Consider the following 12,865-nt stretch of genomic DNA (forward strand, 5'->3'; position numbering starts at 1 on the left):
TCTGCATTAGAAAGAGAAGACTTACTATTAATCACCTTCATAGAGGGAAGTTTCAAATATAAAAAAACACAGCAAAACAAAACAATAATTGTTTATTTGTATTATTTATTGAGGAATTACATTGCATATGTGTTCCATGTTCCAAGACTGCTGTTTACAAAATAAACACCACAGTATATTTGATAGGTCTGTAATACCACAGAGCTGAAGAGAAATAATATCATTAGAACTGAATATTTTCATGTGTTCAGTTCAGTGTTTGGTATTGAAGAGTTTGATGCATGCTCAAGCTTAAACACATAACAATTCCTCATCTGCATTGCTTTCTTTAGGTTCATGATGTATTGGTGCTTTCACAGTAATGTTTTACTCGTTAATAATTACAGTAGAACCTGCAATATCCGATTTAATCGAGACGAACAAAAAGACAAAAACTAAATACTGTACATGGACAGGACGGGAAAACATGCTGTATTACATAACAACGGATCCGCTTCTAACAGATGTGACAGCGGTCGTCATGGAAACGAGTTCAGAGCCCCAGCACTGTCGAATTAAACATCATGAATGTGGACAGGTGTTCACAACTGTATCTGTACTGTACCGGTACTGGAAAGTGAGTCAGGACAGAAAGTGGTTTCGTACGGGTATATTCTATAACAAAACAAACTGTACCGATACAAGTGTGAACAGCGCTTAAAAACACTGTTGCGCCTGCTGATCTGATTGAGATCAGTCGATTGAATGGGACGTGATCAAGCAAGAATCATCCCATAGCAATGGGCCAGTAGGTACCTACTAGCCTCCTAACCCCTAAATCTACCGCCTACTCTGAAACCTAATGTCTACAACTAACCTAACAGCCGAAGCCGTCACTTTGACTGCCTTTTACAATACATGTTTTTATTTTTAATACAACCTGCAATATTCTATGTTTTTTTTGTATTTTATTTTTATTATATGGAGAGGTGGGGACAGCAACGACTCTACCTGAGACTGGAGAGGTGGGGACAGCAATGACTGTACCTGAGACTGGAGAGGAGGGGACAACAAGGACTGTACCTGAGACTGGAGAGGTGGGGACAGCAACGACTGTACCTGAGACTGAAGAGGTGGGGACAGCAACGACTGTACCTGAGACTGGAGAGGTGGGGACAGCAACGACTGTACCTGAGACTGAAGAGGTGGGGACAGCAACGACTGTACCTGAGACTGGAGAGGTGTGGACAACAATGACTGTACCTGAGACTGGAGAGGAGGGGACAGCAATGACTGTACCTGAGACTGGAGAGGTGGGGACAGCAACGACTGTACCTGAGACTGAAGAGGTGGGGACAGCAACGACTGTACCTGAGACTGAAGAGGTGGGGACAGCAACGACTGTACCTGAGACTGGAGAGGTGTGGACAGCAACGACTGTACCTGAGACTGGAGAGGTGTGGACAGCAACGACTGTACCTGAGACTGGAGAGGTGGGGACAGCAATGACTGTACCTGAGACTGGAGAAGAGGGGACAGCAACGACTGTACCTGAGACTGGAGACGTGGGGACAGCAATGACTGTACCTGAGACTGGAGAGGTGGGGACAGCAACAACTGTACCTGAGACTGGAGAGGTGGGGACAGCAACGACTGTACCTGAGACTGGAGAGGTGGGGACAGCAACGACTGTACCTGAGACTGGAGAGGTGGGGACAGCAACGACTGTACCTGAGACTGGAGAGGTGGGGACAACAACGACTATACCTGAGACTGGAGAGGTGTGGACAACAACGACTGTACCTGAGACTGGAGAGGTGGGGACAGTAATGACTGTACCTGAGACTGGAGAGGAGGGGACAGCAACGACTATACCTGAGGCTGGAGAAGAGGGGACAGCAACGACTCGACCAGAGACTGGAGAGGTGGGGACAGCAACGACTGTCCCTGAGGCTGGAGAAGAGGTGACAGCAACAACTGTACCTGAGACTGGAGAGGTGGGGACAGCAACGACTCTACCAGAGACTGGAGAGGTGGGGACAGCAACGACTGTCCCTGAGGCTGGAGAAGAGGGGACAGCAACAACTGTACCTGAGACTGTGGAGGTGGGGACAGCAACGACTGTACCTGAGGCTGGAGAGGTGGGGACAGCAACGACTCTACCAGAGACTGGAGAGGTGGGGACAGCAACGACTCTACCAGAGACTGGAGAGGTGGGGACAGCAACGACTGTCTCTGAGGCTGGAGAAGAGGGGACAGCAACAACTGTACCTGAGACTGGAGAGGTGGGGACAGCAACGACTGTACCTGAGACTGGAGAGGTGGGGACAGCAACGACTGTACCTGAGACTGGAGACGTGGGGACAGCAATGACTGTACCTGAGACTGGAGAGGTGGGGACAGCAACAACTGTACCTGAGACTGGAGAGGTGGGGACAGCAACGACTGTACCTGAGACTGGAGAGGTGGGGACAGCAACGACTGTACCTGAGACTGGAGAGGTGGGGACAGCAACGACTGTACCTGAGACTGGAGAGGTGGGGACAACAACGACTATACCTGAGACTGGAGAGGTGTGGACAACAACGACTGTACCTGAGACTGGGGAGGTGGGGACAGCAACAACTGTACCTGAGACTGGGGAGGTGGGGACAGCAACAACTCTACCTGAGACTGGAGAGGTGGGGACAGCAACGACTGTACCTGAGGCTGGAGAGGTGGGGACAGCAAGGACTGTACCTGAGACTGAAGAGGTTGGGACAGCAAGGACTGTACCTGAGACTGGAGAGGTGGGGACAACAACGACTGTACCTGAGACTGGAGAAGTGGGGACACATTTGAACAGCAGTGCTGAGGGCAGTTATTCTTCATGTTGTATGGCTCTGTCCACTCTCTCTCGAAAGATCATGTAAGAATCGTGCAGGTTTTTAGGCAGTCTGATGCATTGTGTGCATGGCTATCATTACATTGAAACCATTGCTCATCTTTTCACAACCAGGCAACACAGTGACCGTGGCTGATGGTTTCCCTTTGTGGGAATTACAACCCTGTCATGCTTGAAATTGGCAAGTGCTGTATTAATTACAATATCATATTATTTTAATAAACTCATAAACAATATGGGGGATAATGAATTCCGTGTTTGAATTTTAAAATGGCTCTATATAAATCTGGTGATACTGAGCAGTATGTTTATTTTCTAACTCAGCACAATTGACATTCCAAATAAGTAATTTTTAGTATGAATAAACGTATAAAATGCATTCATGTCTTTACAAAATCATTGTCATTTCAGAATATTCTTTCAAAAACTGTAAACAGGATCATGTTATTATTCATGTCTTCCTGTCAACCGACATGTCGTTATTGTTAAACTTCCTGCATCCCTCTGAATGAAATCTGTACAGTAACAGTGTCGTTGCTTGCAATTGCTGTACTAGATACATGCTAGAAGCTGCGCCCCCACCAGTTTAATTTAATTTAATCTTAATTGTATAATAAGTAACACTACACACAGGGTCACTTTCATTTCATTATTTAAAAGCACAGAGAAGTTAACAGGTTTAATACCCACAGCAACATAGATTTGTTTATGGAATGGAACGGTCTCGTTAAACTCACGACCGTACCATAACAACAAAATTCAGAGGGGGGAAATGAAAATAGTATTTCCTAAATTAACAAATTATTATTCCCCAGTGTTGAAGGCACAAACAGACAAAACAAATATGATCACGGATTACAATTTTGATCCAGACAGAAACACAGATGTGACCCGTGTGTGCTGAACTATATATTCCATGTCTCCCTATTCAGTGCAATGGAACGGTCGCAATTCACTCTGCCTAGCAACGACGTCAGGCTGCAGTGACGTCAGACTGCTAGCTTTGGTGTTCAGTTTCTGTAAAACTAGGAACCTGCCCCCAAAATATATTAATTATTGCACATGTACACCCCCGGGATTATGTGTATGCCGAGCGGGGTTCTTTAATTTGCTTAGAGATACAGGTGTATAAAAAAGCATCTTAATAATTTAAAAGAAATAAACTCTGTATCTCAAAAAGTTTTCAACCAAGTGCTACCCCGTTCTCAGGGTTTGTTGAGCCTGCCAGTCCGACCACACATAAACATGTTCATGCATATCGGTGGGATGTTATCTCCCTTTTGAGCTGGTTGTAAAATCGACTTTAAACAGGACCTTCATTCAGACCTTAACGATGCCTGTGCTGCCGTGCAGACACAACATTAAACAGCTCTACAACCATCTCCACTCTTAACGAACAGTACTTAATCACAAAAATGTTTATGAAAAAATCTACATATGATGATAAAGTAAATACAAGAAACTAAGGTTTACTCTGCAGTTTTATATATGCATTTGTTAAAAATGTACGCACTGGCAACTGTTTCTGTTTTTAAAGCTTGTGAGGCATAATAACTTAAATAACAGTTATTCACATTTTGGGTTAGTGTAGGCTCACAGTTTAGATACTACAGTGATCCGGCGTGAATCCGCACGTCACATATCCTCCACGATCAAGCTCTTCAGCAACGTCAGTTTATTATTGAACAGAGAAGATGAGTTCAGAGATTGCAGATCCCACCACAGTTTTCGTACACTGTGTTGTATGTGTTCCATGCTCTGCCATTGCTGGTAGTGTCACGTGTTCAGTGTGTTGATATGTAAATAAATCCTGCTCGCCTGCGGGGGGCGTATCAACTTCAACCTCCGTCTCGATCTCCTGCCTGTCACTCAGCAGTGAATGCACGCACCCACACGGCAGACGGCTACTCTGTCACAAACATTAATATCTTTCTAAACAAGGTATTTAGGGGAGCTCCCTAATAAAAGCTGAATCTCAAAACAAGAATTGTGTGAATATAGTAATTGTTACAGCTGTGTGTAATGGTATTTAAAACAGGATTCATTCATTCACTTTTTGCATATCCGCCCTTACTCTGGTCCCACCACAGTCAGATATGGGACGGATTACTGTACTTTGCAATTATTTCTGTTCAGTGGAGTTATATACTTACAATATGACATATTGCATTAAGAATTAATGTGTAATATGCATAATTTGGAATTTATTATTATTATTATTATTATTATTATTATTATTATTATTATTATTATTATTATTATTATTATCCCCTTCTTGTTTGAAAAGAAACAAACTGCAGTTACATCACTGACCACTTGGTGTCTGTCTCTCTGTGAATCCAAATAATTATCTTTACTGAAATTATTCAACAGTTTAGATACCATTCCTAAAACTATGTATCAAGACACTTTTCTTGCACTAATTAAACAAATTATATTATAGCAAAAACACATATAAAATGTATAACCACGTCTGTTGTAGAGGTGAATTTAACCCACAGCACCACCTAGCCATCCAGATTGGAACCCAGGCCTCCAGAGAAAGATGACAGGCTAGTCTAGTGCATTAACATTAACCCACAGCACCACCTAGCCATGCAGATTGGAACCCAGGCCTCCAGAGAAAGGTGACAGACTAGTCTAGTGCATTAACATTAACCCACAGCACCACCTAGCCATCCAGATTGGAACCCAGGCTTCCACAGAAAGGTGACAGACTATCCTGATGCATTAACAATAGCCACCCATAACTATTACACACTCAATAGTGCTACATTTAGAAATACTAAAATAAAGTATTTCTTAACATTAACATAAACCCAGTGCAGCACCTAGCCCCCTGCCCCTCCCCCCGCTAGGACCCCAGGCCTCCACAGCAAGGTGAAAGGCAGGACACCAGTTTTGATTTGCAGACAGGTTGCTTTCCCTCATGTGACATATCCAGAGTGTTTTGCATGATCACATTTGAATCAAAGGTGAGCCACAGGTCTGGTCTGCTGTGGAGTGCCTTTGATTCAAATGTGATAATGCAGAACAGTCTGTTCTTTTTTGCTTGTTCTTTTTTTTCTATTCGCAGTGAATCGCAGAACCTTTAACTCTTTGTATCCAGGATCCACAAGAGAAGGGCTTGTAGACTATTCATTTATTTTTACAGTTTTGTAATGATTTTAAGTACGGCTTTCAATTAATCGCAGTTAACTTCTGCAATTAACACGTAAATGTTTTTAGAGATTAATTATTTTAACTCACTGGACAGAAAGACGCTTTCTTGTCTACTGTCAAAGTGAGTTCCAGTATCACACACGAGTACATCTAGTCTGCTGCGTGCTGAACACGCCTTCATCTCTCAAAATACACGAGCAGCTCTTCAGCTACAGACAATAACAACAACAAATTAAACCCACCAGTTTCAGTAGAAATGCAGGATCGCTGCAAGCCCATATCAAGCGAAGAATGATCATGATAATAAATGAGTTAGGCTGCGTTGCTGCTTTTTTCATGAAGTATGTAAAGCCTGACAATTCTTAGTTTGCAGTTTTTGGATATGATGACAGTGTTTTTTGTATGTTCTCTTCACAATTAACAGTTCATTTCCTAGAAGTGCTTACTATAGCTACAGATTTATAATTTTATTAAAAAAAACAAAATTTATTTCAGTTCACAATCACATTTTAAAATAGATATCCTATGTATTGTGTTTTCTGATCTCTGTGTGCTGCTGATCAAGCTTGAACCGCACATGTTATTGTGCTGGTTGTATTTGTAATTTCTAAATTATTGCCCCTAGTACATTTTGGTGGTGGTCTCAATGGGTACATTTCCTGGTTAAATAAATACATTTTAAACAATTTTATTTACAGTTAAGGATATTAAAAACAATAGCATCAGTAATAAAACACATTTAAATTCAATGGATGTAGTAATTGTGACAATTTAACATGCAATTAAAACTGAGATTATCTAAGATTCATTTTTTTAATCGTGAGATTAATCGCGATTATTTTTTTTAATCACTTGACAGCCCTAATTTTAAGTTATAGGCCCAATTAAGGGATTATTTAACTATTCAGACAGTTCACATGGGTTTCAAAATCACCAGTGTGGAGTAGTGGTAAGGGCTCTGGACTCCTGACCGGAGGGTCATGGGTTCAATCCCAGGTGGGGGACACTGCTGCTGTACCCTTGAGCAAGGTACTTTACCTAGATTGCTCCAGTAAAAACCCAACTGTATAAATGGGTAATTGTATGTAAAAATAATGTGATAAGGGGGTCTGCTAAGAAATAAATAATAATAAAAATGCTTTACAAAGGATTTGTCGATAAGGACAGGGGGTGACCCAGCTGTCAGTAGGCTCATCAATATGGTAACAATATCTCAGAAGGGTGATACAGCAAACCTGGGCAGGTACAGACCTATCAGCCTTTCATCCAGGACATGTTACACTATGGAAACAATAATAAGACTATCCTCAGTATACAGTCACAACACTGAGGTCTGCTGCTGGACTACAGTCTGCACGTTTTATAAAAGAAAGTACAAGTCAGGCTGATCAGATTAATGTGATGGAAAATCCCTTTAAATATCAATTGTGGCTAAGTCGCTTATTTTTAAACAAACTAATATTCCATAAGCTCCCATTGCCTCTGCTTGTGTTATCCCTGCTCTGTGGAGACATAAAGAGGACTGGTCTCCAATCCACCATCTTCAGAGCAATAGAAAAATAAAGAAATGAAAGAACATTTGAAAAATCACTGAGATGTGTGCTTACCGATTACTAGTGAGTGGAGTAGCTGCTCTCTGTCTCTGTGTCCTGCTCGTTCGATGTGAAGGTGCTGCTGTATTAACACCTGCACATGAATGAGATCACACTGTCAAACCCAACCCAACATGCAAATCAATACTGTGCAAGACATCGAGACATCTTTTATTATAGATTCACAAAGAAACCCATTCCCAATACAACCTGATTGCTGATCATTAACTTCATTTACTAATTAACTATCAACAATTAAAGAAAAAACCTTTACATATGTATCCATGGAAATACACAGTGGTATAAAAAACATATTCAGACAGGTCCCCTAGGTTTCAATATGACTAATGTTACACTATATCAATAAAATGATAAGGAATCAGTATTTACAAATAATTTGCTGAAACAAAAAAATACCTTCAGTAAATCTGACACTTTACCTACACATACCCTGAACCACCTAGCCATCCAGATTGGAACCCAGGCCTCCAGAGAAAGGAGACAGAGTAGTCTAGTGCATTAACATTAACCCACAGCACCACCTAGCCATCCAGACTGGAACCCGAGCCTCCAGAGAAAGGTGACAGGCTAGTCTAGTGCATTAACATTAACCCACAGCACCACCTAGCCATCCAGATTGGAACCCAGGCCTCCAGAGGAAGGTGACAGACTATCCTGATGCATTAACAATAGACACCCATAACTATTACACACTCAATAGTGCTACATTTAGAAATACTAAAAGAAGGTATTTCTTAACATTAACATAAACCCAGTGCAGCACCTAGCCCCCCGCCCCTCCCCCCGCTAGGACCCCAGGCCTCCGCAGCAAGGTGAAAGGCAGGACACCAGTTTTGATTTGCAGACAGGTTGCTTTCCCTCATGTGACATATCGAGTGTTTTGCATGATCACATTTGAATCAAAGGTGAGCCACAGGTCTGGTCTGCTGTGGAGCGCCTTTGATTCAAATGTGATAATGCAGAACAGTCTGTTCTTTTTTGCTTGTTCTTTTTTTTCTATTCGCAGTGAATCGCAGAATCTTTAACTCTTTGTATCCAGGATCCACAAGAGAAGGGCTTGTAGACTATTCATTTATTTTTACACTTTTTTTAATGGTTAAGTTATAGCCGAATTATGGGATTATTTAACTATTCAGACAGTTCACCTGGGTTTCAAAATCACCAGTGTTGAGTTATATACATTTATAAACAAAAATTATTAGTAAAAATTATTTACAAAGGATTTGTCGATAAGGACAGGGGGTGACCCGGATGTCAGGAGGCTCATCAATATGGTAACAATATCTCAGAAGGGTGATACAGCAAACCTGGGCAGGTACAGACCTATCAGCCTTACATCCAGGACATGTTACACTATGGAATCAATAATAAGACTATCCTCAGTATACAGTCACAACACTGAGGTCTGCTGCTGGACTACAGTCTGCACGTTTTATAAAAGAAAACACAAGTCAGGCTGATCAAACTAATGGGCTTGAGAATCCCTTTAAATATCAATAGTGGCTAAGCCACTTATTTTTAAACAAACTAATATTCCATAAGCTCCCATTGCCTCTGCTTGTGTTATCCCTGCTCTGTGGAGACATAAAGAGGACTGGTCTCCAATCCACCACCTTCAGAGGAATAGAAAAATAAAGAAATGAAAGCACATTTGAAAAATCATTGAGATGTGTGCTTACCGATTACTAGTGAGTGGAGTAGCTGCTCTCTGTCTCTGTGTCCTGCTCGTTCGATGTGAAGGTGCTGCTGTATTAACACCTGCACATGAATGAGATCACACTGTCAAACCCAACCCAACATGCAAATTTATTTTTTATTTATTTATTTATTAGCAGACGCCCTTATCCAGGGCGACTTAGAATTGTTACAAGATATCACATAATTTATTTATTTATTTATTTATATACAATTACCCATTTATACAGTTGGGTTTTTATTGGAGCAATCTAGGTAAAGTACCTTGCTCAAGGGTACAGCAGCAGTGTCCCCCACCTGGGATTGAACCCACGACCCTCCGGTCAAGAGTCAGAAGCCCTAACCACTACTCCACACTGCTGCCCTAAATATGGATGCTACTGTGCAAGATATTGAGACATCTTTTATTATAGATTCCCAAAGAAACCCATTCCCAATACAAACAGGGTGAATACTTATCTAATGAAGACTTTTCAGGTTTTTATTTTTAATTGATTTGTTTTTTCACCCCCCACCCCCCACCCATTTTTTCACACATTGAAAGTGTTGAGTAGATTGTGTAAATCAAAGGGAAAAAAATCTCATTTAAATACATCAAGATTTCAGGTTGTAACACAACAAACTGTGAAAACGTCCAATGGGGTGAATACTTACTATAGGCACTGTATATAGTGAAAAGTGTTGAATTAAAATCAAGGGAAGTAATGTTAAAACTTTACAAAGCATTAGTAAGACCTCATCTAGAATATTGTATTCAGTTCTGGTCACCTCGCTACAGAAAGGAGAGAAAGAGTGCAAAGAATAGCAACCAGAATTATTCCAGGTTTTAAAGGCATGTCATATGCAGACAGGAAAATATAACTGAATCTATTCAGTCTTGAACAAAGAAGACTACACGGTAATCTGATTCAAGCATTCAAAATCCTCAAAGGTATTGACAATGTCGACCAAGGGGACTTATTTTTTTTTACCTGAGAAAAAAAACAAGGACCAGGGGTCAGAAGTAGAGATTAGACAAAGGGGCATTCAGAACAGAAAATAGGAGGCACTTTTATGCACAGAGAATTGTGGGAGTCTGGAACCAACTCCCCAGTAATGATGTTGAAGCTGACACCCTGGGATCCTTCAAGAAGCTGCTTGATGAGATTCTGGGATCAATAAGCTACTAACAAGTAAACGAGCAAGATGGGCCGAATCACCTCCTCTCGTTTGTAAACTTTCTTATGTTCTTACCTGTGAGCTCCCTCACTCTGCCACTGGAACCATGTCTCACTGCCCAGCCAGTCTGTGACATCTCTTTTGGAGGCTGCCTGCAATGATGCACGAGGCAGGGGCAGCTTCAGGCTGGATTGAAGTGACTGTTTGTCAAGGGGGTCCCCCTCTGTCCCAGCAGGGAGTCTCCCTCAGAGGGGTGAGGCTCTACAGTGACTGAGCTTTTGAGGATGGGTGGCAAGAGCCCCCAGAGCAGAGACACACAGAACACCACACCTGTAGGTTTGCATTCAACAGGAGAATAGTTAGAGGTGAAACACGGCTTCAAGTTACCCTGAGAATTTCAAAAATGAACAAATAAATAAATTATACCACAGCTTTATAACAGATCATTGTTTAATTGTCGCTGAATGAATAAATAAATAAATAAACAAATAAATAAATAAATAAATAAATATTCCTGTGTGTGACCGCTAGGGGGTGCTGCAACCCCCAAAAGTTATTATAATAATACAAAAGTATATAAGTCACCATATTTGTCTACTTCTTTACCTTTCTACATGAATCTGTGTATATAGTCAGTTTATTATCACACAATATCAAACTTATCTAGGATTGTCTTTATTTTGCCATATTATTATTTATTTCTTAGCAGAAACCAGGGTGGTTTACAATTGTTACACACAATTACATTATTTTTTTACACATTATTTTTACATATAAATACCTATTCATGAGTTGGACTTTTACTGGAACAATCTAGATAAAGTACCTTGCTCAAGGATACAATGAACTGGGTGAGGAGGTGATTGAACTCTAGTCATTACCATTGCAGGCATGGAGATTACACACACAGAGCAATGAACTGGGTGAGGAGGTGATTGAACTCTAGTCATTACCATTGCAGGCATGGAGATTACACACACAGAGCAATGAACTGGGTGAGGAGGTGATTTAACTCTAGTCATTACCATTGCAGGCATGGAGATTACACACACAGAGCAATGAACTGGGTGAGGAGGTGATTGAACTCTAGTCATTACCATTGCAGGCATGGAGATTACACACACAGAGCAATGAACTGGGTGAGGAGGTGATTGAACTCTAGTCATTACCATTGCAGGCATGGAGATTACACACACAGAGCAATGAACTGGGTGAGGAGGTGATTTACAAAGAAAAGAAACAGGAAGATTCTTAGGTTACATTTTTTTGATGAGAGGAAATTATGTTTCACAAAACAACAAAGATTTAGTTTCGATCAGCCATCATCTTATTTTACATTTTCCCATTAGTGGCATAGTAGAACACTGAAAGTATAATTTAAAAAGCAAAATGGGTTCAACATACTAATCTATTTGAAGACTTACAAACTAAAACACAAATGTTTGTGTACATTCACTTTATTATGCAGCAGTTTAAACTAAGAATTAAAGAATGCTTTATATTGTGGAGCACATTGTTTTTATGTGTGTATTGTATCACAAAAATATCAGTAATGCTGTTTGAAATATCTAGGTCCGCCCCTTTTTACTGAACTCATTCAAGGAGGAATGAACATTATCAACCAATGCAGTCTAAACTGTACAGTGTAAAAGCTGAACAGTGTTTTGGTGCCACCTACTGGATACATTGAAGCATTGCAAATTTGATGTTTGTAACTTTTGAAGGGCTACAAGCTAACGCCGCTCAAATAGAATATCGGTGTTGTTAATAAAACCTGAGAGATGTCTCGTCATGTTTTAATAATAAACGCTTTCTGCAATGCACACATTCTGTAGGCTGCTTATTCACCTTCACTCGTGTTGCTTCTCCTGAATGAATACACTTGGTACAGACCGGGGACAACAACTACAGACCCAAATACAGCTTTACCGAAAGTACTGTTGGGAGCAGTAATATAAATGCAGAGTATTATATGAGAATATTTACCTTTGTTTCCAATCTGGACAGTCATAAGCAGTTAAACTATACTAAAACATTTTAAAAATACTGTAACTAGACTGTTAATACAAACCTCTCACTCTCTGACATATATTATCTGATTTCATTATTCATTCAATACATTTAGTTTTGTAACCTGCTCTGTCACTCCACTGGGTAGTTATTCATATAATAAAAAGCATTTCATTCAAAGAGCTTTAGTTTTCTAACGCTTCTCAGGTTTTTCTTGTGGAATGGGACACTTTTTAATCACAATGAGACACCTCAGGACATCTTTTCAAAGCTTTTACACCAGTCTTTAATTAACTCCTATTTATTTTAAAGAGGTAAACCACCTATTCATTTTACAAAACTGGAACCACACAGCTGAGTAATA

This window comes from Acipenser ruthenus, chromosome 50 (genome assembly GCF_902713425.1).
Source record: "Acipenser ruthenus chromosome 50, fAciRut3.2 maternal haplotype, whole genome shotgun sequence".
In the NCBI taxonomy this organism is placed as follows: domain Eukaryota; kingdom Metazoa; phylum Chordata; class Actinopteri; order Acipenseriformes; family Acipenseridae; genus Acipenser; species Acipenser ruthenus.